The following is a 27,853-nucleotide window of genomic DNA, read 5'->3' on the forward strand; positions in this document are numbered from 1 at the left end:
AAACACACATCAAAAAGTTGGGAGGCAAAAGAGAACCGGGAACTGCAAGCTGTTCTGTCCCAGCCTTTGTTAACTTTCGTCACCTACACCAGGGGCAGACTCCTGGGTTTGGCATGGATTCCTAACACATTACTGCCTAAAGGAACTTTGGGATCATCTTATAAAGTCCAATCTACCCATTTTAGGAGAGGAAAACAAAGGACTATCAAAGGATCATGACTTCTTGAGAGGGAATGGCAGAACCAGAACCCCATTCTCCTCTCACCAAAGTTTCCTTACATATCTCCCAATCAGAATCTGACTACTAACTGAGCCCTTTTGCACAGAGTGGCCAGCCCCAGGACTGTTCTCCGGGCTATGTCTGTTCTGAGAACCCAAGGAATGGCTCTCATCCAGGCCTCTGCCAAATTGGAGGTCCAGCAGCCTCGTGTCCAAGAGCTCCAATGAGGCAGGAACAACTCATCGGAAAAGGAGTGGCTACCTGCCTCTTCTAGAAAGGAGGCAGAAGGCACACATAGCAGTACTGGAGATATGCTCTGTGAGTGTGTGTTGGCAACAATGGGTTCCCCCTGGCTATGAAGAAGAGTTGTTCTGAGAGCTGAAGGAAATTATCAGCCAACACAGAAACAGGAGGCGAGTACTGCCAAAGCAGGCAGGCTTAATTAAGGCTCTCCCACCCTCTTCCCCAGGAAGCCCATCCCCACCCCTGGCTGGTCACACTACCTTAGCCAGGAGAAGCAGTCATTTCAGGGAAGCTGAAGGCCTTCCTCTTGGCCTCACCTCAGGAGGTAACCCATCAGCCAGGGGTCTGAGCTGCTAGAGCTTCAGGGCCTAGCTGCCCTTACTGTCACACCCAACTGTACCTTTAACAGCAACAGTACTTGCTCTATTGTGGTCCTCCAGCCTGCCGCCCACTCCAGACAGCAAGAGTGTGTGCAGAGTAGAAGAAAGCACTCATTAGCTTTGAGTGTAACCCTCTATAGAATCTAAATAGAAGGCGTAGTATTCAACTGCTAAGACACAATTCCTCCTCTTCTCATAGTAAAATAAAGATGCATGTCAACACCCACTAGCTGACTAAAAATTGTGCAGAAAGAAACTGAGAGGCACTAGGGTTAAACCAACTTATTTAACTCATCTCAATCCCTAACAATCCTCAGTTCTAAGACCCTGAAGCCCGGTGTGATGAAAACATCCTAATAATCAGAAATCTTTCCTGTTCAAAATGCCCTCAGATGCTGCCCCTGACCACATGCTCAAGTGCAATCACCAAAGGCTGGCCCCTGGCCTTCAGGGCCAATGCCAACCCAGGGCCCTAGACATGGATATGAAGGACAAGAATGTGGCCTGCCAGAAAAAGATTTACTCAGGGGCTGAAAAGCCATGTTTGGTCTCGTACAACAAAGGCTATTATAATGGTAACTCTGTGTTCTAAATTCCTTCACATCTGTCACAAGGAACCTCTGGGTGGAGGGGAGTGTGTGTGTGTGTGTGTTGCCTTGGGTGGAGTGGGGGCAGAGAAGACGACTTCCTTGTCTTCCACCCACACAACAACCCTTTAGAATATGTCCTGAAAGGCAAATAAGTACAGATCTGATTTCCAAACCTCACTGTTGGAGAGAACTTCTTGTTTTCACTCTCTGCTTTTTAAAACAGATGAATGCTCCCCTAGGGGAAAAGCAGCTGTAAATATAGAAGAGGGTGGAAAAAGAATCCTGCTACGAGTTCCAGAGGAACTATTGTACTGTTGTAAAAGATGTTCTCAAAAGAAACAACACACCCTATTCCAAATAGAAAACACACAACTTCATCCAAAGTCCTCTAAAGTGTACCTCTGGGCAGATGATTTACCTACACTGAGCAGCTACTACCTCCTCTACCTGACACTAAGACCTTCACATATAAAATGAGTTAGCAGTTTTCTTGCTGGGAGCCTTAGAAATAACTAGACCACAACTCAGTTCACTGCTACAGTGTCCTCCATTACCATCAACACTATTATCACCTTCATCGTCATCATCATCATCAAAGGACTTACTTGATTACCAAACTACTGCTGACATTTAAATAAACTTAAGCCATTATCTATTCAGGCAAACTCAGACCATAATATTTACTAGTTGAGAACAGAATGGGAAGAGGGTATAAATCTGAGAAAGGTGGCTTCTACACTTACTACTTTTCAAAAGCAACAGCATTTTTCAAAGGCTGAGGATTGTGTGAAATCACCCACTGGCTTGTTATATAGCCCTCCATCCCAACAGTAGTGGGGATGCCATCCCAAAATCCATTTACCAAAAATAAAAGATGTAAAGACATGTTTTGGATAAAGTTTGTGCGAAAAAAATTCAAGCAGCTTCTATTTTCGTTCAAGCTACAATCACATGAGTTTTGCCTTTGCAACCACATTTCCTACCTAGAATTCCAATAAATTTAGAGGTGCCTCATAAATCTAAACTGTGTAACAGGGAATTTAGCTAGCTGAAACCATCCTAGCCCACAGATGTTACCAACCTATTTCACAGTCCTAGGTGGATCTAAGAAATGAAAGGGAGATGGAGGGGGAAAGTTAGCATGATGCTTAAAGTTCTACCAAGTCAGAAGTGGAAGATACAGCATTTAATTTCATGCAAGATTCTACGATTCAAAGAAAAAAAAGGCAACATAAGCCTATAAACCACATCAGTGACATGACAAAGAAAGAAAATGTTTCTATTTGCAGAATACATTCAAATCCCCAAACTCCTCAGAAAAGTCAATACAAATGCCAATAATACAAATAAATCAAATCCTCAGCCTGACAAGTCTGCTTACTATTGCTCCTAAGAGTTCATTCTCTGAAGCTACAAGCTTCCCTGTGGCCAGGCACCTTTCACACCCTCCTTCTGGGATGATTCGCCATGCAGAGAACCTGGATCGAACAGAGGCATCTGGCCTCACCATCATTCCCCAAGAACCCTAGTCAACTTCTAGGATAAGCACATTTTCCACACAAATCAGGGTTTCAAGAGAATCCCATGATAATACAAACTCTTGGGGTACAAGTCTGACCCTCCTGACCTTTCCACGTTCTCTCAGGTCTCGGTTACCAGAGTCCTAAAAATGGATGGTCCTTAGCCTCCAGTCCTTGCTGTGCTCCAGGCCACCCAAAATCCTACTGGGAACCGAACTCCCAAAGTACTATCAGGTCACCTTTGACCACCAATGGTTCACATGTTTACTTCCATGTATCATCATTTCCTGACAATCTTCTATATACACTTTAAAATGCAAAGCACCCCAGCCTACCAAGAACTTGAATGGAGTCGAGGAGGCTGCAAACCCAGATAGCAATGAATCAGAATACACAATTAGGCAAGTATATCTATTTCAGTACTCTGTATGGGTGCAATAAAATGCTAACCAGTGAGATATGAATGATCAGAATAAGAAGGAATAAGCTGCAGCTATTTGTGAGTTATGAACAAAATAGTGAAAAAACAGGAAAAGGAGAAATTTATCTGAAGTACGATAACCAAAGAGGGCCTTAAAAAGGAAAGAAAGGAGATCTGACCTGAAAGCTTTGAGGGCTGAGCAAGTGTGAGAGTGGAAAGAGGGAACATTCCTTCTGGGGCAGGAATGCTGAAGCAAGCATGCTAGATGGGGGGTGGCAGGGTCAGGTCAGGGAGAGAAGCCGAGGATCAGTAAAGAACAGAAAATAAACTCCATTCTGAAATCTGTCAGGGCAAGGGACAGTTCTTGCTAGTTTCCTTAGCATCTGTCACATAGTAGACTCTAGTTATTCCACAAAGTATTAAGCATTCAACTGAATATTTAAGGTAAGGCCAGTTTGCACAGCCATGAAAAACAGACAGAGAAATTCTGCTTTGGATAAGTAGTGGGGAGATAACAAATGTTCTTGAGCAGGAAACCTGACGTAATCCAGTTCAACAAGCATTTCCTAAAAGCCTCCTCTTATATTTGAGGACCAAGAATACTCGGTCCTTACCTTCAAGGAGAACCTCTACCATGGGAAGAGATGGCAACACTACCTCCCATACACATGGGGCTTTTTTTTCTCTTACCTAGTCTCACCGGAGAGGAGAACCGTGTTCTAGGGAGGTGAACCTGGCAAGAAAGACTAAAACCACCTGGAAGGCCAGCAGATGACAAGGTCTGGCTAGGATGGTGGAGACAGGAACCTATGACAGAAAGAACTGGCAGGGTGGGTCACTGACTAAATTGGAAAAGCTCAAAAAAAGGAGTTTGGGATGAGAGCAGGAAGACTGACGTTTTGATTCCCAGATGGTACCATTATCTTCAGGCAATGCTTTGGCTCAGTAAACACCAAATGTTAGGGTCAGTTCGCCCAGCCATTCTTCCTGTTTCTGGGAATGGAGGTTACACATTCCATCCTTCCCATCTGCCCAGGGTTTTTTTTGGTGTTTTTTTGTTTGTTTGTTTAAGCTAGTTGTGATTTCCTGTAATTCTCATTTGCAACAGGGCGAGGGCAGGGAGGTTCAATGAGATGATACAGAAAGAAGGAGCTGACCATTCTTTTGGCCATCACATCATGACAAATACATCTCAATAATCCTGCACTAAAGTTTTACTGGCAGCTCTTATTCTGGGAAGAAGAAAAAAGGAGAAGGAAGCATTACGTTTTAAAAGCCACAAGGGAAGTGTTCTCCTTACACAATGAGTTTTCCCCTTCTAGGCAAGGCTCCTCAACTGCATTTACTGAGAAAGGAGGAATGAGACAGAAGTGTCAGCCCTGACAGCAACAGGAGGGCCAGCCTGGCTCCCAGAAATGCGGCCCCTCCCTCTGAAGCCTGACCCCACACTGACCACTCTGCGGTCCCTGACATCCTAACCAGAAGAGACAAGCAGCAGCACAATAGCAGGGTGAACAGTGGTGCTCTCTGGAAGAATTGCCATTAACCTCTATTTCCTAATCTTTCTTCCAAAAACAAGCATAAGTTGTAGTTTCTTAAAACTTTTTAAAAAACAAGTTACTGGGGGAAACAAATTTGAGATGTGCACCTTTACAAAGAAAAAGTACAATTTAGCTCTCTTTCCTAACCATTAAACAAGCATAAAGGGAAAAAGGGCCCAGCATTAAGAAGAAATTGTTACCTATAACACCTTGGTGAATTCTCTGCCATATTCTAAACAAGTACTTCCCTCCCACCTGTGACAGATTCTGACTACCCTAGAACAGTCATGCTGTACCTTTCTACAGGGGCTTCAGAAACTAAAACTAGGATGTGACCTGGGAATATCTATTTTTGCAAGCATTTTCCCAGTGCCCTGTGTTAGGCTTCCTCGGGATGACAAGCAGTGTTTTACACGCCCTTGACCTGGCTGTTTCAATGGGGAGAGGGATGTTTTGCCATGCTGCAAGATTTCATTCTGTAACTGTGGTCATAATCCTACTCCAGGAACATGAAAACTCAGGATAATCATAGAAACATTATTATTAACTGGCATTTGAGTGCTTATTCACTGTGCACAGATGTAAGTATTTTACATCTAGTATCTTATTTAATCCTTCCAACAACCTTAAAAAGTAGATACTATTATCCCTGTTTTTAGGTCAAAAAAAAAAAAAAAAAAGCAGAGGGGCTAAATAACCTTTCCAAGCTCACACAAACAGAAAGTGCTAAGACCAAGATATCAAACTAAACAGTCTGACCCAAAAGCATGCATGCAATCTTGGTAGAGCTGAAATTTACTCCACATTATACAATGTAATTAATTTTAAATATTAAAATTATCCTAGAAGTATTATAAACTAGGAGGTATCATCATAAAAAGAATTGTAAGTCTGAAGATTGTTCCCCCGATGCTTGCAGCTATGCACCGTCTTGAGGTGGGGTGGGACTTGGCTTGGGCAAGCAGCAGAAAGCCAACTGAATATGCACGTGTGAGGGCTAACTTTGAAAGTCTAGGGTGGGCCAGGTGATGCTAAAGCATACTTTGAGCAACACTGCCTTGGGGCATTCTAGGAGACTTCTGAAGCCGCTGTAAGCTTTGGGGACACAGGTCACTAGATGATAGTTAAGTCCCCTGAACTGCTAAGGAAACAGATAATCACTTTAAGTCACAGGCACCTCATGTTAAGAAAGCTGTATAGCCAAGCGAGGTGGCTTACACCTGTAATCCCAGTACTTTGGGAGGCCAAGGCGGGTGGATCACGAGGCCAGGAGTTCAAGACCAGTCTGGCCAAGATGGTGAAACCCCATCTCTACTAAAAATACAACAACAACAACAACAAATTAGCTGGGCATGGTAGCATGTGCCTGTAGTCCCAGCTACTCAGGAGGCTGAGGTAGAAGAATCGCTTGAACCTGGGAGGCGGAGGGTGCAGTGAGCTGAGATTGCACCACTGCACTCCAGCCTGGGCAATGAAGCAAGGGTCCGCCTCAATTAAAAAAAAAAAAAAAAAAAAAAAAAAAAAAAAAAAAAAAAANAAAGAAAGAAAGAAAGAAAGAAAGCTATTGACAGAATGGAGTAAAACAAGAATTCAGAAACATCAACTTCCAGAGCCCTCTTTACAGACATGCATTTGAGATTGCCTTTTCCCATGATCAGCATGTATGCTTGCCCCCAATTCTCCACAACTGAAATTACCAGACTAGAAGTTGCCTCAAAAAATGGGCTTGATTTTTCTGGAAAATAACTGCCAAAGATGGATACATTGCATAGTAATGCTCAAATTAACATATTCTTAATAAAAACTTAGAAAAGGGTTGAGGGGGAAATGTTTGTGTTTTGTTTTGTTTTCATGTGTGTTCTTCAAGAGTCCAAACATGCACTTGTCTGGAAGTTGAATAAAGATGTTTCAGTTTAAGGCTTTTCCTCTGTGTTTTAGTCAGAATCACTAAGTGTCCATCCACATATGTGAGCTCACCAATTCTGTCCTTCCTCCTAGGCTTAAATTATCTGTTTCAATTGTATTACTCTCCAAGAAAGACGGCTCCAAGCTCAGAAAAGGTTTCAGTAATTAAGTTGTGCAAAAATGCTGATGCTTTCTGAGGCACCAGCCTGACCGTTCTCTGCTCCTTGCTGGTCTCTGAGGGTATGTCCTGACTGCTGCCTTCCCTTGGCGGAGAGACCACCTCTACTCCCTGACTTCCACAAGATTTTTACAGTGCCCAAATGATGTTTGGCCAAACATTCAGACTACCTGGCTCTGCTACTTACCGCCTATGCCATCCTCAGCAAATTTTTTTTATCCTCTTTTATCTATAAAGTGGGTACACAAGCAATCTACTTCAAAGTTGCTATGAAGATTAAATACTCTAAGCTAATATATACAAAGCACTTATAGCAGTGCCTGGCAGAAAGAAAGCATTCAATATGTTAGCTTTTATTATCAGCCTGCCTAGTAATATTGAAGAAAGTTTTACATAAATTGAGAGCTTAATACCTTTAGAAGCAGTCTCAATCCATTACCACTACATTTGAACCTCACAACAATCATGCAAATGAGACAAGACAATGTTTATGGACACTTCCTATGGTAAGGAAAAGGAACTAGTTCAACTGCTGATTATGGGAGCTGATTACCCATCTTCCCTCATTTAGGTCAGAGATCCTGCCATCATTTTCATATACCACCCCCAACACACACACACACACACACACACACACACACACACACACACACACACACACACACTAGCAGATGCTCAATAAATCCACACTGACTGTAGGGTTGGTTGTGCTGTAAACACAGCAACCCCAGCCTCACAGCAAGAAGCTGGCAAACCAAAATCATCATTCCTGGGCATTCCTGGCCAACTTGAACAGAAACAAGAGGGCTGCTTTTCCCAGTCCCCGCTCTGACTCATCCCTGAAAGGAAAGGGAGCATCTGCAGGAGAGGGGCATCCAGGAGTCACCCAGAAGTCACCCAGAGGGAAACAGCAGAAGTGCCCCTGAACAACCTGAGGTAGCAGGGAATTAGGATAATATGACGGGCATTACCCAGTCCCTCCCACTGGGCCAAATGGGAATAAATGGAGGCGATGTTTCAAAGGCAGATAATGTTGCTTTCACTGACTGAAATAGGAGCTGCCTTTCAGTAGAGTACAGGCCAGTCTATAAATACCAGGGATTAAAAGGCTTCCTGTGGGGGCCCAACCGCCATCTACCTAAATACAGAGGCTATCTGGTCCTCCAGGCTCCTCTGTTCCATCCCTCAGGGAAGAAGTGCCATCATCCAACATTATACCCCCTCCAAGGGACCTCCAACCTCTCTTCCACTTCAGCTTGTTTTTGCTAACCAACCTCTCTTTTCCAAACCCTCACCAGAACCATTCACTCCCAAGTGCCCCTCCACTGCAGCTCCCACCTGGCTGTACCCTCCTTTCTCCAGGCATTTGTTCTCTGTCTCCCTCACTACCTCATCCCCCACCCCAGCTTTCTAATCCACATTAGATTCTAATCCACTTTATCTGCCATAAAATAACCACAGGCAGAACTGAGCTCAGTGGCTCAATCCCAGCACTTTGGGAGGCCAAGGCTGGCAGATCACTTGAGCCCAGGAGTTCAAGACCAGCCTAGGCAACATGAAAAAACCCCGTCTCTTCAAAAAATACAAAAATTAGCTGGGAGTGGTGGTGGGTGCCTGTAGTCCCAGCTACTGGGGTCAGGGGCTGAGGTGGGGAGGCGGAGGTTTCAGTGAGCCCAGGCAGCCCCATTACACTCCAGCCTGGGCGACAGAGTAATACTCTGTCTCCAAAAAAAAAAAAAAAAAAACACCTGCCACAGGCTTTGGAATCACTCCAACCTTGGTTCTAGTTCCAACATAGTAAATTACAGTACTTAATGTTTCAGAGCTCGGTTTCCTGATTTATACAGTGAAGATCAGCCTACCAAGTTAAAGCACTGAGCACGCTGCCTGGCACAGAGCACACATTCAATACTTTCTGCCTTGTCCCGGCCCCAGGAGATTTTTCTTCTTTCTTTTCTGGGATACTCTGATACAAACACTCTTTCTAGGTATCATATCTGCTAAATACAGATCTCTTAATCCAAAGGAATGACTCAAATGTTGCACACTTTCATTACCAACCGTATCTCTGTAGCAAGCATACAGCACCATCAACATCCTTCAAATTCTACTAGAGAGAGGGCTGGTCACTTTGTACTTTGCCACCACAAAAGACCCATGTGGTGAGAAAAAATGACCAGAGGGGCTGGGAAGACAGAGTTAAGAGTCACTTTGGGGCTGGGCACAGTGGCTCATGCCTGTAGTCCCAGCACTTTGAGAGGCCGAGGCGGGCAGATCACCTGAGGTCAGGAGTTCCAAACCAGCCTGGCTAACATGGTGAAACCCTATCTCTAATAAAAATACAAAAATTAGCCGGGCGTGGTGGCAGGTACCAGTAATCCCAGCTACATGGGAGCTGAGGCAGGAGAATCACTTGAATCCAGGAGGCAGAGGCTGCAATGAGCCAAGGTCATCCCACTGACCTCCAGGCTGGGTGACAGAGTGAGACTATCTCAAAAAAAAAAAAAAAAAAAAGAGTCACTTTGGGCAAGAGTAAGGAATAAAGTCTCTGTAAGGTAAGAGCAGCACTCCCATGAGACTAAGGCCCCCCCCCCAAAAAGAGTCCCATAATCCCACATTTACATGTAAAAAAAATTTAAAATTAATTCTGACAGCAAGAGCATTTGCCTTTTACTAGAAATACCACCTGGTTCATTTCTGATAAGGCCCAGGCACAACTTTACATAGACCAAGGACTGCCTACAGTATGTCCCTAAAAGGTGGCATCCCAATGACAGCTCCAAGGCAGTGTGCCATGCCTCTCTCCCTGATGTCCTAAAGCTGCTCCTGCAAATTCATGATTAGGCCTAAAATAAACCCAGAGCTTCGCTCTTTTCTAAGTACCTTCTCCAAAACTTTCAGTCATCACTCTCGAATCAGAATTAATTTAAGCAAGACTATCTTCAAAAACCAGATAAATACTAGAGCAACATAATAAACGTCCTGAACAACCTGTGTTTTAGAGGGACTTTTTTTATCATGGTGGTAGGAGGGTTTCTTCTCCAATTCTTATTTTGCAATTATTTAAGAGTAAGAGGGTCCCTTCCATGAGGTCTTTAACATCCTCTAGGATCCACCTGTTGCCAAGCCAACAGGAGTCAGAGCAGAGTCCTCTAAAGAAGTGCAATAGACCAGTCGCAGTGGCTCACACCTGTAATCCCAGCACTTTGAGAGGCCAAAGCAGGAGGATCACCTGAGGCCAGGAGTTCAAGACCAACCTGAGTAACATAGCAAGAAAAAAAAAAATTTTTTTTTTAATTAGCCAGGTGTGGTGGGGCATGTTTTTAATCCAAGCTGCTTAGGAGGCTGAGCTGGGAAGATCACTTGAGTCCAGGAATTCAAAGCTATAGTGAGCTATAACCAAGCCACTGCATGCCAGTCTGAGCAACAGAATGAGATCCTATCTCAAAACAAAAGGAAAAAAAAGTGTGGTGACTTGGTTGGTATTAAGCATGAAAAAACGGGTGCTTCAAAGGTAGGCCCGCTCATATTTTTCACATCATGACGGGGAATTATTAAATGTAAACCCAATACCCACAGCAAGGAGATATTCAAAGAATATCTATGTTGAAAAATGAAACGTGAACTACAGGGTTTGCCAAGCACCATTAAATGCAGATTTGGAAAAGGAAGTATTTGAAACACATGCAAAGACAAAAACTATCAAGTGCTGCAAGACTCTGTACAAATATGCACGTGTCATCTTCCAGTTCACTGTGCAAACTGAGATTGGTAAAATTTAACACTGCATTGCCTGTATTTTTAACTAATTGGTAAGTATTTCATGACCACTGTGCAGCAGGAAGAGAGCAGGGCAAATGTGGGAAGGTCTGATAAGCAGAGAACAGAAAGGGCAAGGATAAGAAGTGTACTGTAAAAACCCAAGGTGGGAAGGTGGTAAGCTGGGGGCTTAATCAGCTCTGGCCCCAGGGCTGAGTTTAAGGAGGAGAATCTCGCACTCTCTGGAAACCATACTGAGCAGAAATCACTCTGGGCTTTTTTTCCCCTCTCAAAATGCAAATATATAGAAAAGGAGCCCACAGAGAAGCTCAAAACCTATTTCCCACCAAGACTGGCTTCAACTCAACCATTCTGTCCCATAAACAGGCAGATTGTTCTGGGAGCAGATAGAACACCATGGGAAGCACTAAAGTGGTATAGGGAGAGGCCTTCCCTAGAGAAGCAAAGCCATCCTCATGCAGGTCGTCCAGGAATAAAGTGGAAAAGGATGAGCAGAATCAAGTGGTGTGGCTGTCAGTGTGGACTCCAGCAGCAAGGACAATTTCACAGGGAAGGCCACGCCTGATTTTCTAGATGTGAGAGTTCAGAGAACTGAGCCCATGAGGGGAGTGGGAGGGAGTGTGCCACCTACAAGCCCAGTAGGACTTGGGAAAAAAGGAGAAAGAAAACAAGCCCTTCCCTTTGGTCATTCTGGATGTGGTCCTAAGCTGGCTTCTCTCACTCAGACCCACCAAACACACTGACCCTTGCTAACCCTCTCTGTCCAGGCTGGCCATGTTCTGCTGTTTCACATCCGCAGTCCTGGCCACTGCTTCCTGTCTGCACATCCGCAAGGCCTCCGTGGTTTGCTGCCACCCACTCTGATAGAGCAGCACCGAAATATGAAGGAGGCTATGTAGGCGTCAGCCATGTTTCTGCTGCTAACTCAACACCTAGCCTTAGGAAAAGTCACCTACTACTCTGTGCCTCATTTTCTGTAACTTTAAGGTAGGTAAAACTGCCTCCTCTCTTCAAGCATAGTTGTGAAGATAAAAGCTGATAACAGCTAATATTTAGTGGGTACTTACTATGTGCCAGATATTGGGTTCACCACTTAATCGTCTAGTCTCATTTAATCCTCAAAACCCCCCACGGAATAGACACTACTCTTAACTCCCAATTTCAGTTAAAAAAGCTAAAGCTTAACAAAGTTAAGAGACTTACCCAAAGCCACACAGAACATCTAACACTACAAAAGCGTGAGCCACTAATTAATACTTCCCCAATTCTTTTTTTTTTTTTTTCGAGACGGAGTTTTGCTCTTGTTGCTCTTGTTGCAATGGCACGATCTCAGCTCACTGCAACCTCTGCCTCCTGGGTTCAAGCAACTCTCTTGCCTCAGCCTCCCTGAGTAGCTGGGATTACAAGCATACATCACCATGCCTGGCTAATTTTACATTTTTAGTAGCAGTGGGATTTCTTCATGTTGGTCAGGCTGGTCTCAAACTCCCGACCTCAGGTGATCTGCCTGCCGCGGCCTCCCAGGTGATCTGCCTGCCTCGGCCTCCCAAAGTGCTGGGATTACAGGTGTGAGCCACTTGAGTATTGTTTAGTTGTCAGGAACTTACCCACCCTTTTAAATATCCTATTTCATTTGATTTTCATAAAAATTCTACAACGGAGTATCTTTAAATGTAATTTTTAAATTATTCAAGTTATACTTGTCAATAGTAAAAAATTCAAATGAAACAAAAAGCAAGTTTAAGAAGTTTAATCCTTTACCATTCACATCCAGAATTCCCCACACCAGGCAATCATTAATATTTTGGTAGCCATCCTTCTATAGATAGGTAGTGTTAATTATCATTTCTATCCTACAAATGATAAAAGTATCGAAGAGGTTAAATTTGCTCAAGGTCATATAGCTGATACGTAGCAGAACTGAGATTGAAACAGGGTCACTCTGATTCCACGGATACTTTCTGAAAAATGTGTCATTAGGCAATGCTGTTGTTGTGTGGACATTACAGAGTGCACTTACAGAAACCTAGATGGCATAACCTACTATACACCTCTGCTACATGGTGTAGCCTAGGCTACAAACCTGTACAGCAGATATGTTACTAAATAGTGTAGGCAATTCTAACATGAGTAATTATTCGTGTATCTAAACATATTTAAACAGAGAAAAAATACAATAAACTATGGTATAAAAGAGAAAAAATGGTACATCTGTATAGGGCACTTTCCATGAATGGAGCTTGCAGAATGGCAAATTGCTCTGGGTAAGTGAGTGAGTGTGAAGCCCTAGGACATTACTGTACATTACTGTAGACTTTATAAATACTGCACACTTAAGCTACACTACATTTAAAACATTTTTTTCTTCAATAAATTAGCCTTAGCTTACTGTGACTTTTTTACTTTATAAACTTTTTAATTATTTTAAACTTTCGGACTCATTTGTAATAACCCTTAGATTAAGACATACAGAAGTACCAAAATATTTTCTTTCTTTACATCCTTATCTATAAGCTATTTTCTATTTTTAAAAAATCTTTTTTTGTTTAAAAAAAAAAAAACACAAAACAAATCTAATACAAACACACACATTATCCTAGGCCTACAAAGGGTTAGGATCATCTATAACATTGTCTTCCATTTCCACATCTTATCCCACCAGCAGGTCTTCAAGGGCAGTAACAGAACTGTTATCTTCTATGACAATGCCTCCTGGAATACCTGATGAAGAATCTGCCTGAGGCTATTTCACAGTTAACTGGTTTTTGGGGGGTTTTTCTCTAAGTAGAAGGAGTACAGTCTATGTTGACGACAAAAAGTATATTATAGTAAATACAAAAACTAGAAACATAGTTATTATCATCAAGTATTATGTACTGTACATATTTGTAAGTGCTAGACTCTAATACAACTGGCCATGCTGTAGATTTGTTTACACCAGTATCACTGCAAACAGGTGAGTAATGCATTGTGCTATGCCTTACCATGACTACAATGTCACTAGGTAATATAAATTTTTCAGTTCCATTATAATCTTACGAAACCACCATCACATATGCAGCAAAATGTCATTAGTGCATGACTATATGCACATGTTCATATTTTTGTTCCATGAGTACACAAAAACATGCTGACCTTAGGGTACCTGGGCCGAGATGGGGATGGAAGATCCAAAAAAGGGGCTATTGCTATCATATTGCTGTTTGCTGTTCCTTGGCAAGTTAATCAAGTCTACAATCCTAGGAGGTTTCCCATCTCTCAACATGTGCTACCGTACCAGTGTCTCATTTAGCATTTGAGCCCCTGCTGACTTAACATCACTACTAGATACAAGTACAGTTGCTGCCAAGTGCATACTGGTTGCCAAAAGTCTTATCTTTCCCATTCGTAAAATGGGACTACAATCTTCCTGACAGTATGAGGTATCTTACATGAAAGCAGTTTGGTCAGGTGCTATGGCTCACGCCTGTAATCCAAACACTTTGGGAGGCCAAGGCAGGTGGATCACTTGTGGTCAGGAGTTCAAGACCACCCTGGCCAACATGGTAAAACCTCATCTCTACTAAAAATACAAAAATTAGCTGGGCATGGTGGCAGGCACCTGCAATCCCAGCTACTGAGGAGGCTAAGGCAGGGGAACTGCTTGAACCTGGGAGGCAGAGGTTGCAGTGAGCTGAGATCACACCACTGTACTCCAGCCTGCGCAACAGAGTGAGACTCCATCTCAAAAAAAGAAAAGAAAGCAGTTTGTAAAATGAAGAAATCTTTACTGCTATCAATATGGATGTCCAGTCTGCATAGAAAACGCAGGGAAACATAACCCATCCTCAAGGAGGTTGAAATTTATGAGAAGAGACTAACCAAAACACTGGGCCAGGCATGGTAGTTCATGCCTATAATCCCAGCACTTTGGGAGGCTGACATAGGCGGATCGCTTGAGTCCAGGAGTTCAAGACCAGCCTGGGAAACATGGTAAAACCCCATCTCTACCTCTTTAAAAAATTAGCCGGGCCTGGTGATGCATGCCTGTAGTCCCAGCTATTCAGGAGATTGAGGTAGGAGGATTGCTTAAGCCCAGGAGGTCAAGGCTGCACTGAGCTGCAATGGTGCCACTACACTCTAGCCTGGGTGACAGAGCAAGACCCTGTTTCAAAACAAAAACAAGCCAAAAAAACACTGGAGAACCATATAAAAAAGTAGAATTAAGTGTTAAACTTAGTGCGGCAAAGAATTCCTGTGGGGAGATAATTAGCATATAGGAAAGAGCATCTGATAAATACTTCATCAATTAACGAGTTCAGATGTGGTACTTGTAAAACCACCCCACCTGTTGCCTTAACATTAGCCTCCCAATACCTTCACTATTCACAGAAAGTTATACCAACACCAAAAGCCCTGAAATCTGTTCGTTCTACCATTGCTCACGTATAACCCAAGAAAAAAGCATGTCAGCATTGGTACAGAGCACCCTTCTTTCAATGATGTGCTTTTAAAAAAGCATGGACAGATCTTCAAGGGAGATGACCGACACAATTATATAATTCCAGAAGTAGAACTGTCCCCCAAAAGAGTTCAATTGCAGAGAACAAAGAAAAAAGTGTTAACTACTTCCTTGCTTGCAGCCCAACACACTGGATACTAAACTGCAGAGGCAAAGGTGTAAGTTGGCTTTCAGGAATGAATGATGCCTCTCCAAGGCTTTTAAAAGAACAGAATTCTAGAAGCAAAGACCTGCTACCTAAAAATTAGCAGGGATGACTTTCTGGTCTTCACCCCTGTAATAAGGGAGTCCTGTAGTTTGTTTTTGACTGGCTTTGCTAAAACATTCTGGACAACCTCCAATAATACCTCTCTTTCCTTCACCTTCCACTGCCATGGTTCCTAAGCTGTCTTGTTTTTCTGCCACCAGACAGGGTGAACCTGGCGAATGTTAACAGCTTTTTAACACCCTGTTTATATTTGTTTTTCACTCAAACCAGACCTCCCTCCAAATGTCTCCATTTTTAGAATTTCATCAATAATACCACTCTTTCATTCCTTGTCATCAAGGCTCATGGCCTCAAAGTCACCTTGCCCTCCTGTACTTGTTATTTTAATCCCCTACACCAGGTCAATCATTTATTAATCATCCAATTAATCCAGGAGGGGGTACAAGGAAGTGGATGAGACAGTCACTGACCTCAGGGAACTTCCAATGTCAGCCTGAAACCAGGGCCTACATAGAGATGGCTACCCAAAGAGGTAAAATGTAAGGGGAGGGCCTATGTTTACTGGGAACTAGATACTTTACTGCCCCCAGCAGGTTGTAAAGCCACAGATAAATCAGGAAAAGAGATATCTCACAAATCAACATTTCTATCTAAAATTGAGGCTTGAGAGAGATGGAAGAAGAAAAAAGATTACCTAAGGAATTCATTCTACTGATCCTCTCTATTCCCCTTCTCCCAGTCCTTTTCTCTTTAATTAAAAATAGGATATGCCAGGGTCTAAAAGCATTAAAAACTGGTTGATTAAATAAAGCCAGAAACAGGAATCCTCAAAGGAGACCAAACCCCTAGACCTAGCTCACTGCAGAGAAAGACAATTCATTTCTTTAACAGGAAGCCTAGGGGGAAGTCTCTAATGATACTTTTCAAGTTCTTCCTTCCAGAGTGACTGTGGTTTGGAGCACAGAAATAACTGACAAAGCCTGAACCGTCAAGCTGAAAGTCTGCTGTACACAAACAATTCCTCCAACACTACTCTCAAAAACCTCGTGAGTATTCCCCGTCTGCTAACTCCATGCCAGCAAGTACTATGTCCATTTTGTTCTTTGTTCACAACTGTATACCTAGTGCCTAGAACAGGCATTCACTAATTATTTGCCAGACAACTAGACTTACTTCCCTTTGGTTTCTGCAGCAACCACCTACCAGCCTCCCACCAGCCTGACATCATAGCCTAACCAGATTATCAGCTCACAAATTATTATGACTTGAGGGTACATGTAAAGGCAAGATGGATCAATGCATTTTTATGAAACTCAAGAGCCTATTTTTCTTACTATTCTGCTGGGCAATAAGCAAAATCCCCACAGGACAGAAACAAGGAGGTAGACAGTCTTCCCAAGGCAGAGTTTCCACCTGGAGGCAGATGGAGGATTGATAAAGGGGTGGACCAGATAACATACCATTGGTTAATTGTCTAGCAATGCCTCAAGAATGACAACTGCAACAGCAGCACCCACTGAACACAAGACTCTGTTCACTGGCTTTCTGGGATGGGGAAAGCCAGGATACATGACCTGCTTCCTTCCTGCCTGGTTAGAGACATACAGTTAGAGATGTGCGTTCACGCTGCATTTAGTTGGGTAGCTGATTTCATATACAATAAGCCCAAGGAAGTCAGCATGACAGCTCTGAAGGGTTTTGTCGCTTAATGGGGAATGGAGGCCGGATCAATTCTCCCAGATGGAGAACACATCCCATTGGCCTGGAGTCAGGTGGGTTTTTTTTTTTTTTCTTTTTTTGAGACAAGATCTTAACTGTGTCACCCAGGCTGGAGTGCAGTGGCGCCATCATGGCTCATTGCAGCCTTGACTTCCCAGGCTCAAGCAATCCTCCCCTCTTCAGTTATCCAAGTAGCTGGGACTACAGGTATGTGCCACCATGTCCAGCTAATTTTTAATTTTTTTTTTTTCCTGCAGAGACGGGGGCTCTCACTACATTGCCCAGGCTGCTCTTTAACTGGTCTTGAGCAATTGCCCCACCTCAGCCTCCCAAAGTGCTGGGATTACAGGCCTGAGCCACCATACTGGGCTAGGGGGCATTTCTGAATGGCAAAGATACACAGCACAGAGATTTAAAAGTTAAGCAGGCCGAGCCTAAACACAACACCCATTTTTTAGTGAAAGCAAGTTTATTAAGAACGTAAAGGAATAAAAAGAATGATTACTCCATAGGCAGATCGGCCCTGAGGACCCTGCACCCATTTTCTTTCAGAAGAACTGGACTTAAAGACTCATTTCCTTTGTAATTTCACTATTAGACTCAAAACCACAATCACAGAAGTAACTTGAATTTGTTCCCAACATGAACGACGATACCCTGCTGGACTCCCAATCCCCATTCCTGAACCAGGCCCAGACGATGGGGAAAAACAATGAAGTGACCACACTGGGACAGAAAAGCAGTAGACTAGGAATCAGGAGCACTGGCTTCTCCACTAGCCCTTTCACCTCTCAGGCAAGTCAGCTCTGAGCATCCATTTCCCATTTGCATTTCTATAAAATGAGGAGGTAGAATAAGAACAACCCCAAAGTCCCATTTTTCCAACTCTAACATTTCGAGCCTAGAGTCTCTCTTCATATACTTTGTTGTGCAAGGAGTTTTGGTAGCATCTAGATATCAACAGTGAAGAATTTGGATCTTCAAATAACAGTCTTGTCTCACTTCACTCAACCTATAGAAACTCCTAGAATTTGGGAGTCGAATTTGCATTAACAGGTAGGACCTGCTCCAATTCACAACATCTTCGGCAATGAGTTTTGGCAGGGAAGTTATGGTTGCATTCACACAAATTTATACCCACACACAGGAGGGATCTTTCTAGAAGAACTGATCCTTGGCCTTGGTTAAACATATAGGAACCCAGAGAAGATTATTCAAGTTCCTAGTTTTTGTCTGTCTTGCTGGACAAAGGGCATGTGCCCTATTCCTCCTGTTTGTTTCTCTGTGGTGTAACCATCTTGACCCTCTGTTAAACCATTAGGAAGCCTGCATATGCACACTTTCAAGAGCTTTTAGTAGGGATCTAGGAACAAGGAAAGCAAGACTAGCTGTTGGTCACAAGTGCTAGTACAGGCCGAGTATCCCTTATCAGAAATGCTTGGGACCAGAAATATTTTGGATTTTGGAATATTTGCATATACATAATCAGGTATCTCAGGGATGGGACCCCAGTCCAAACACAAAATCCATTTATGTTTTATATATACCTAATATACATAGCCTGAAGGTAGTTTTGACTGTGACCCAAAACATGAGGTCAGGTATAGAATTTTCTATCATGTGAGTGCTCAAAAAGTTTAAGATTTTGCAGCATTTCAGATTTCAGATTAGGGAAACTCAACCTGTGGTTCCAATCAGAACAAGGGCAAAAGAAGACATTCTGTTGCAGTATTTCATTAATATGGTTGGCATGATGTAAAACCACCCAGGGACACATCCTGTAGAGGAAATGACACTCCAAGCCGCACCATCTGCTCCTTTTTTTGTCTGGCATGATCTGTTTTTAACCGCGGGTTACACCTGAGGTCCACCTGGAAAAGCCCTGTGGGAGCTGCTCTAAAGAGCACTCTTTCTCAGATCTACACTTTCAGGACACTCACAGCCCCTCTCCCTTCTCCCTACCTTGCTGGCTGGCTCTCTATTCAATAAGCATTCCACTCCCCAACCTAGCAGAAGCCTCTGAGCACGTGCACAGAACCCTGGCATGGAATTTTTCATAAGAAAAGGAAAAGCTTCTGAGAACTATAAATCACATTTGATAAGGAAGGCCCTGGGGGTTCACGGTAAATTTCTCTCTATAAAACACAAAGATGAGATTTGGAGCTGAGGCTTCACATTGAAAATCCTTTTTTTTTTTTTTTTTTTACGTAGCAGTACATGTGCACTGAATTTAGGCACTATTGTATCAGTCAACTCTCACCAATGGTTAAAGTTCTACACCAAATATTTGGAAACAATGCTACTGGAGAGTTCAAGCTTACAAACAGGATCTTCTCTTTCTGTTTTTGGGTTTTGGATTTTTTTGGTGGCATCTTTTCTTGATTCAGGGCAATATCCACAATACCATAGTAAGACCAAGAGTTTACTATAATAACACTGTTCTTCCTCAAACAAACTGCATAACCAAGTAGAATGTTAACCTCAAAGTGGAGATACGGATGGATGCAGCTTTAAAGATGCCTCCCTGAGAAATGAAAACATACACCTCCACAGAAAAACTTATACACAGATGTTCTTAGCAATATTATTTATAACCAAAAAACAGAAACAACCCCACTGTCCATTGGCTGATGAATGGATAAACGAAATGTGGGATATCAATACAACAGAATAGTATTTAGCAATAAAATGGAATGAAGTACTGGTACATGCTAAAACATGAATAAGCCTCAAAAACATTATGCTAAGTGAAAGAAGTCAGTTATTAAAGACCACATATTATATGATTCCATCTATATGAAATGTCCAAATAGGCAAACCTATATAGAAAGAAGGTAGATTAGTGGTTGCCTAGGGCTAGATGGGATTGTTGAGAAATAGGGAGTGACTTTTGGGGGTGATGAAAATATTCCAAAATTAGATTATGGTGATATCTGTACAATTCTTCGAAATATACTAAAAACCACTGAACTGTACTTTAAATGAGTGAATTTTATGACATGTAAAAAAAAAGCTAAATGAAAAAAATACAAAGTTGAATGTGCAGGTACTAGCAACTGAAGATGGAGAAAACAAAATGCACATTATGTTTATGTTAGAGTGGTAGAATCATGGTGATTTTTTTCCCTTCCACTTTCTAAGCTATCTGTAATCTTGTGCCTCCCCACCGAAAAATACCTCAGTCTCCCTTCAGTTTGCACAGACCGCTATAATTTAAAATGCAAATTAAGCAAAATCACTGTTTCCTTTTTCAAGTTACCTTTTACAAGCCTCTGTCCACTTTGTTGAGCTCAACTGAGAACAATCTAAAGAAGGAAGAATCAGATAAACAGGTTCTTATGCCTTCCCAGAAGCCAGTTTCATTTTACTGTCTTTGTCAGAAGCTGAAGCCTAGACTAGGCAAAGAAAATTTCAGCAAGGACAGTTTACATAAAGGGCAATTCCACGCTCTAATCTTAAATGTCTGTGAGTGAAGGCAAGTCACTGCTGGCAGTAGGTTAGACCTGGAAAGATTAGACATTCCCTCTCCTCTGGAAAGGGTGGCAAGAAAGGGAAAGATCCCTATGTGTGTGTCTTTTCTGAGGTTTTGTATCCAATCTCCAATTGCAGAATCCTGAATCATTTTTCACCATAGAAAATCCTCCTCTGAGTAATAAAGAATTGTCAGTCACCACCTCTGCCGTCTGCAAACCCACTGAGAATCTATTATTGTCATCAGGAATCCCAAGCTAACTTTCCTCAAATCAAGCAAGGAGGCGTTGCCAGAAAATAAAATAAAATAAAACACTTGTGTATGTGTGTAGGAGGGGGGAGTACATTTAAGGGCACACTGCTGTCAGGTAATTTTAAGGATCTACTAACACTGGCAACAGTAACAGGGAACTACATCTGTTTCTGTTTGAGAAAAATGCTTCAGTAATATCCTGTTTCAGGAGTACTGCGTGAATTCTTGGCACACAGCCTTCCGATGTTTCAAGCATGGCTATTTTCCTTTTTTGAGATATAAGAGCCAGGGAGGGAGGGTACATCACAGGCTGACACCACAGTCTGTAAAACCAGTTTCAGTTCTCAGTGCTGCACTTCCTGCTGTCGCTGTATCCAGTACCTTCACAGACTCTTAACTGTCCTCAAACCTTGACAGTAGCACAGCTAACCTTTCACTGCTGAAGTGACCCAGCTCAGTGCCACTGCAAGGTCCACCAGCAGAGTGACTTCCACACTCAAGAAAGAACCAGAGGATGAGAGTGCAAATGGAGGAACCCTGCTGATTTCCAGGCCAAAAAAACTAAAAAGAGGAAAAAAAAGGACACCACTGCAGATACGTGAGCACAGGAAGAACACAGGTGGCTAACAGGCTCTGCCACAAAAACCTAAGAGGTTTTTGTTAAGAGGTACCTCTTTTCCCAGAACTTGTACTTTTTCAAATGAAAAGTTCTTAGAAACACGAACTTACGCTCATCCAAGGGATACACAATGGCTGTTGCCTTGAATCCAAGCCAGGGATGGAGTGAACAGATCTTGATGTTCAAGGACAGTCCACCCGAAGGTTCCTGAGTACTATGGAACTCCTGAGAAACCTGGAGAAAGAGTCTCTATTTCCCCCAGTTTTGCATTTGTCCCAAAGTTTACCCTTAACCAAATGTCCTAATCCTCAACATTCAAGTCTGCAACAAAGCAATGTTTGCTCTCAAAGTTAAACAAAAAATAAAGAAAGAAAAGAAAAAAGACAAGACATGGGGCTCCTTCTTCTATTGGCTCCTTCAGATCTTTCTCCTACTGCTTGAGGGAACGCCCTCCAACAAGACTTCCATAGTGTCCAGGCAGAAAGAAGAGGGAAAATAGATCCTACTTGTCAGCTTCACCCAGGCATAACATGTCAGTTCTGGAGCTTAATAACTTGCTTCATGTATGACAATTACACAACCTGGGCCCAGTGGATCTGCCGACTTTCAGGCCTGCAAGTGTGAACTGCCCCTTGGTAAATGGGGAACTAGAGGGGAAAGACAATCATGTGTGCCCTCTGGCTTTCCCTCTCTGCTGTCAAGTGGTTCTGCTTCATTCTCCACAGTTCACTTGTTTGGTACTGAAATGAGGAAGAGAATGAACCTCAATATATTTTTTTTAAGATGCTGTATTTCTCAAAGCCCACAAATGACACCAGTAGTAACCTGGTTGTCAGAAGAGCTAAGGATATGAAAAAAGGGCACAAGAAAATATTTGAAGCAAAAGCCAAGTCTTTATGTGGAAAATGGACAAGAGTGGAGGGAGTGAAACAATGTTTAGTAGCAATAAATTTGAAAGAAGTTCTAACTTTTAAGAAGCCAGGTGAATTATTACGTTTTGGAAGGGAGGGGGGGCGGGAGAGGGTGTGTGTGTGTGTGGGGTGTGTGTGTGTGTGTGTGTGTGTGTGTAAGGTTGCTGCAGGAATTGTGTGTGTGTGTAGGGGGAAGGCTGCTGCAGGAAGAGTGTGTGTGTGTGTGTGTAAGGCTGCTGCAGGAATTGCTGCCCCGGGAGAGATGCACCTACTGAGAGATGCACCATTACATAAGAACACGAGTTCAGGCTGGGTGCGGTGACTCACGCCTGTAATCTCAGCACTTTGGGAGGCCAAGGTGGGCAGATCACAAGGTCAGTTGTTCGAGACCAGCCTGGCTAACAAGGTGAAACCTCATCTCTACTAAAAATACAAAAATTAGCCAGGGATGGTGGCAAGCACCTGGAGTCCCAGCTACTCAGGAGGCTGAGGAAGGAGTATCTCTTGAACCCAAGAGGTGGAGTTTGCAATGAGCCAAGACTGTGCCACTATACTCCAGCCTGGGTAACAGAGCAAGACACCATCTCAAACAAAACAAAACAAAACAAAACAAAACAAAACAAAACAAACACAAGTTCAATCACCACACCTCAGAAACTGGCCGGAAAACAAAGTGCTGAGGTCTCTTTATCTGCCAGCCTGCATCAGTAACACCTTATTCTACCTTTCTTCCCCTTCTATCTAACCAAATTCTGGGCTTTCAGGAGGCAGGCCTCAGTGAAAGAAGTTAAACTTGGCCATTTGACAGTGGGTTTGCTCTCAGGGTTTACAAACGGAGCACTCTGGCATTGTCCCCATCTAGGTGTAAGTGAGAATTTGTTTCATATGCCATTTCTACTACAGTATTCAAAAAATTACTTATTTTCTTAATTACTAAAAAAATCAGGACTCATACCAATATTGTCCTCTGTTTAACTCACTGGGCAGAAGTTCCTTCAGCAGTAAATGGCAACCAACGAAAGTCCAACATAAACCAAAACAAATTGACTTAAAGATTGTGAGTCCATGAGAGCTAGAGTCTGACTTATTCAATGCAGAATCGGTAATACCTAGCACAGTGCCTGGCATACATTCTGTATCACATAAGTACTTGGGAGTACCAAATGAAAGAATGAACAAATGAATCTTATGCAAACGTACCATCAGTAGTACCCTGGACAAAGAGTTTAGAATGCTCATGATCTGAGAAACAGCCCGAAGCAGCAGTGGTTTCAGAAGGTTTTAGAAAGACCCCAATTTCACTTTTACCAAAAGGTAAACAAACCAGAGACTAGTAGTTCAGAGTGTGGGCTCCACCATGAGCTACCTATGTGACATGGGCAAGTTATTTAACTTGTCTGGTTTGAGTCTCAACTAGAAGAATGGGGATAATAATATCTACGTCTAAAGTCTGTTGTTTATTAAATAAGTTCAAGAAAGTAAAGCCCTTAGCACAAAGCTTGGTACTCAGTAAGTCCTCAAGAACCTTTCCATATTATTGCTGCTTAATTAAATACCTTCTTTCCTGAGGTGCAGACATACCTCCCCAACTCTAGGAAAATTTTAATTTCTGGTTGAATATGCTTCTAGCCAAAAGTACAAAGCCCGGAGAACTCAGAAGTCAATGCCAAGCACATGTCTCTACTAGCCTCCACATAATGGTGACAATTTGGGTGTGGAATTCCCAAAACTGAAAAAGTGTGTGTGCATAACTCCTTTGTATTTTTTACACCAGAGGAACGAAAACAGCAAGAAATGAAGTAACTACTGCGAAGGCTGGAAAGACACACTTCCCATCTCTGTAGATCAAAAAAGGGAGTAAATCCCTAGGCCTAATTGAAGCGGGTAATCTTACTGCACCTCTGAAAGAGCGCACAGGAGCCCAGTTAGCAACAGCAACAAAACCCTGCATGTCGCCTGCCACCGAGAGAAAATTCTGTGGCAACAACAGCTTTAGGCCTCTGCCCAGACGCCAGCTTCCCTTTAACCACCCCAAGACTTTTTGACGTCTCTTTGCTTCTGGGTCTTGTGGTCCCCATAACCACCTCCCCCTCTTGCTCCTAAATTCTTCCAGGGTAACTTTTCTCCACTTCAGCAGCTCCTCAGCCACGACTCCCATGCGGGAGAGTCAGATCCACGCTCACAGCTGGGGTCTCTTAACCAGGAGTGGAAAAGGAAAGTCTGTATGTACGTGCCTACTTTTTGAAAGAAAAGAGCTGGTTTCGGGGAGTTTAGCCTGGTAAAGAAGAGAAGTTTTTGAGATTAAAGAGCAGCCAAGGCGCCAGGACTCCCGAATGCTGCGGTGCGCACAGGCGAGCTCTGAGACTTCCTCAGGAAATCCACCCTCTCTAAGCCAGCCCTGCCCCAGCGCAAGCCCCGCAGCTGAGGGCAGTAATGACAGTGGCACAGAGGGCCTCTGCCTACCTCCTCTGCACCTACCGGCACGGCGTGCGGCTCTTCTGGCGCTGCCCGGCCAGTGACGCGGGACGGTGCGCCCCGGACCGCGAGTCACCAAGTTCCCGGCCGCAAACCAGCTGCCGGTCTCCCCAGCCGCGCAGCCCCCACCGCCGGCCCGCCGGCCGCTCCACGCCAGCGCCGGGCTCCCAGCGGCTCGGTTAGCGGCCGGGTGACAGCGGGCCGGCGCGGAAAAGCACGGGGAGCCGCCGGCGCCGGCTCGGGCTCCGGCCAGCGTTCCTGCCCGGCGGTGTACGCTGGCCCCGCGCCCCTGACAGCCGGCCGGGCGCGCCGGTGGCACAATGCCGGCCCTGCCGCCCCCCGGCCACGGTGACAACTCACCCGGGAGCCGGCAGAGACCTCCGGGAGGGGGGCGCTCACTGCTTCCACGCCGCCGCTTGCGCGCGCCCGCAACCCTTTCAGGTCTAAGCGAGGCCCCGCGCGCCCTTGTCTGGCTCGCGCTGGCCGGCGCTGTGGGCAGAGGAAGCGCGCGGGAGGGAGGGAGGCGGCAGGGTGGTCGCCGGCTTCGGAGACTAGAACGCGGCAGGAGCGGCGGCGGCAGCGCCCGCGTCACTGACCCAGCTGTACCGCGCGGGCGGGGGAGGCCCCGCGGAAGGAGGGGGCAGGGAAGGGGCGGGGCCAGGCGCGCACGCAACAGCGCGGGCGTCGCGCCGGCGTCGTGCCGGCGTCGCGCCGCAGGGACCGCCCCGCCGGGAGGCTCCGCACGCACGCGCCGCCGGCCGGGCCAGGTACCCGCGGGAGAAGTGACGCGGTGGAGGAGGGGAGGCCTTAAAGAGACGGTCTCTCTGCGCTAGAGTCGATGAGGCGGTGCCACGGACCCAGCTGAACCGCGCGGGGTTTTCAGTGCGCTCTCCAGTTCGTTTACTATTATTATTAATTTGCATTACTGAATTACTATTATTTGTAAAGAATTGTACTGCCCTCAGGTTTACAAGGCTTTTGGCGCATGTTGCCTTGTTAACTCTTGAATTGCTCGTCTGACCTATCTCTGAAGCAGGTTATTATCTCCTGGTAAAGCAGTACGCCAAACTGTGGTCCCTAGCCTGCTAACATTAAAGCTGCCCGGGGTAGCGGGGAGAGTGGGTGGGGGTGAAAATGCAGATTCGGGGCCCACCCACCTCCAGCCATTGTGATTCAGTGGGGTCGGACTTGGGAGTGTGTGCTGTCACAAGCATTCCGAAGTGAGTGATCCTTCAGCATACTAAAATCACACAAGGGATCTCAAGGTTGAGAAAACCGCAGTTCAGAGCCAGGACTGGCAGAGCCCGGACTAGAACCCTGCCACATTCCTAACCGTATTTCCCCTCTAGCCTTGCCTCCGGGGGCTATTTTCTAGCTCATACTGAGTGAGCAGTTTGTGCACTGTATGGCCACATCGCTTATTGGTGATCTCTCATGCAGTGTGTCCTCAGTTTATGTGTTTACAGGGCCTGTGGCGCCTTGATTGGGAGGACTCTGGCTTTTTATCTTTGTGCCCCAGGGCCTTGCACTGTGTCTGTCTCAGACGTCCTCAATAAATGTTAAAGCACTCCTACTTGTAAATCAGTGGTAGAGTCCACATCTGGACGTACAGACTTGTGTCTTTACTGCAGCTTGTGTCTGGCGGGCCCCTACTCCCAGATGCTCTTGAACAAAAGGATACACCTTCTCAGGGCCTCTCCCCAGGCTTTCAGGAAAAGTGCTGTGAATTAACAGGGCATGTCGTTGTGAAGTAGCTTGAACCAAACAAGCAGAATGCTCCTGCCCATGCACACAGGCCCGTCCACCAAACAACCCTTCCCTTCTGGGCCCCACAGCTACCTGTGGCTTGTTGCTATAATACCCGTTGTAAGCCTATCCTTGTTCTGCCTTCTTTCTTCCTTGCCTTGTTGGGTCCCAACTCACTAGAGAAGATGGGCACTCCTCCATTCCTGCTCATTTGGGGCCGCACTGCCCAGACCACTAGAAAATTGAAGTCTGTAGCAGAGCACAACCAAATCAGTGTGGGCAACAGGAACACGCCAGGCAGACCCAAAGCTCAGGGAGGGGACAAGGAGAAAGGAAGCAAGGGAAAAGGATGGAGAAAGACTTGGAGAAGCCCAATGGAGAGAAAGAGAAAAAGGAAGAGGAAAGGGAAGAAAGAAAGCGTGTATAGTTCAGATTAGATCATCTGTCAAGCCAACCAAGCCCCTTGCTATTAACAGGCCCAGTGACTTCATGCGAGAACTGCCACCTTATAAAATCCCTTCTGAGACCCTATGCAGATCTGTCCATCACTGCCTAAAAATCCTCTCCCAGACCCCCAGTGTCCACAGAATGAAACCAAACTCATCAGCAGTTTCATTCTGTGGACACTGGGGGTCTGGGAGATTGTGGAGAGCAAGGACTGTAGTAGCCTGTGCTGTCCACAATCTGGACCAAATGCTCTCCATCCCTCCAAACACCCCGCACTCCAGCCTCCCCATACCATCTGCTGGTCTCTAACAAGCCACTCCTGTTACATCTCACTCACAAACCAGGTGCCCTTGCTGTTTCCTCAGTCTTGAAGAACTTCTCCTTCAGAATCTTCTTACTTACCCTTCAGAGTCTTCCCAAGTTCTACTTTTCTGTGGCACTTTCATAGAGCCCCAGTTTAGCATCCATTTCCTTCTACTTTGAATTGCCAGAATCAGGGTCAAGTCTCCTCCCTTTGTAAATGCTGGCTCGCCAGCCTTTCCTGTCTGCTTTTCCCCTCCCACCTGAAGTTCCAATGGCCTCCTCTGTAGTGCTGATGAAAAGCCCCTGTTACATTCTGCTTATAGGCCTTGTTCTTCTCACCTGCAAAATGGAATGGTACTTCCTGGCCTAGAGTGAGTATCATCTTTCTGCCATTGAAAAGATCTCACAAGATGAATGTTAAG

At 44.5% G+C, this 27,853-nt stretch overlaps 1 protein-coding gene across 3 annotated transcripts in view; it reads right to left on the bottom strand.

Moving 5' to 3' along the window:
• SUSD6 (sushi domain containing 6) overlaps window positions 1-25,549 on the bottom strand; it is a 108,027-nt gene extending 82,478 nt beyond the window's left edge. For 2 of the 3 annotated variants that reach the window (XM_017516477.2, XM_017516478.2), the window contains exon 1: window positions 25,296-25,549. The gene's annotated coding sequence lies outside the window, so the exon portion shown is untranslated. Of the gene's footprint in view, window positions 1-24,938; window positions 25,028-25,295 lie in introns of those variants that run through there. The other variant, XM_017516476.1, reaches the window with a different exon arrangement.
• Window positions 25,550-27,853: the final 2,304 nt, after the last annotated feature.

The sequence above is a fragment of the Cebus imitator genome, unplaced genomic scaffold (genome assembly GCF_001604975.1).
Source record: "Cebus imitator isolate Cc_AM_T3 unplaced genomic scaffold, Cebus_imitator-1.0 Scaffold590, whole genome shotgun sequence".
In the NCBI taxonomy this organism is placed as follows: domain Eukaryota; kingdom Metazoa; phylum Chordata; class Mammalia; order Primates; family Cebidae; genus Cebus; species Cebus imitator.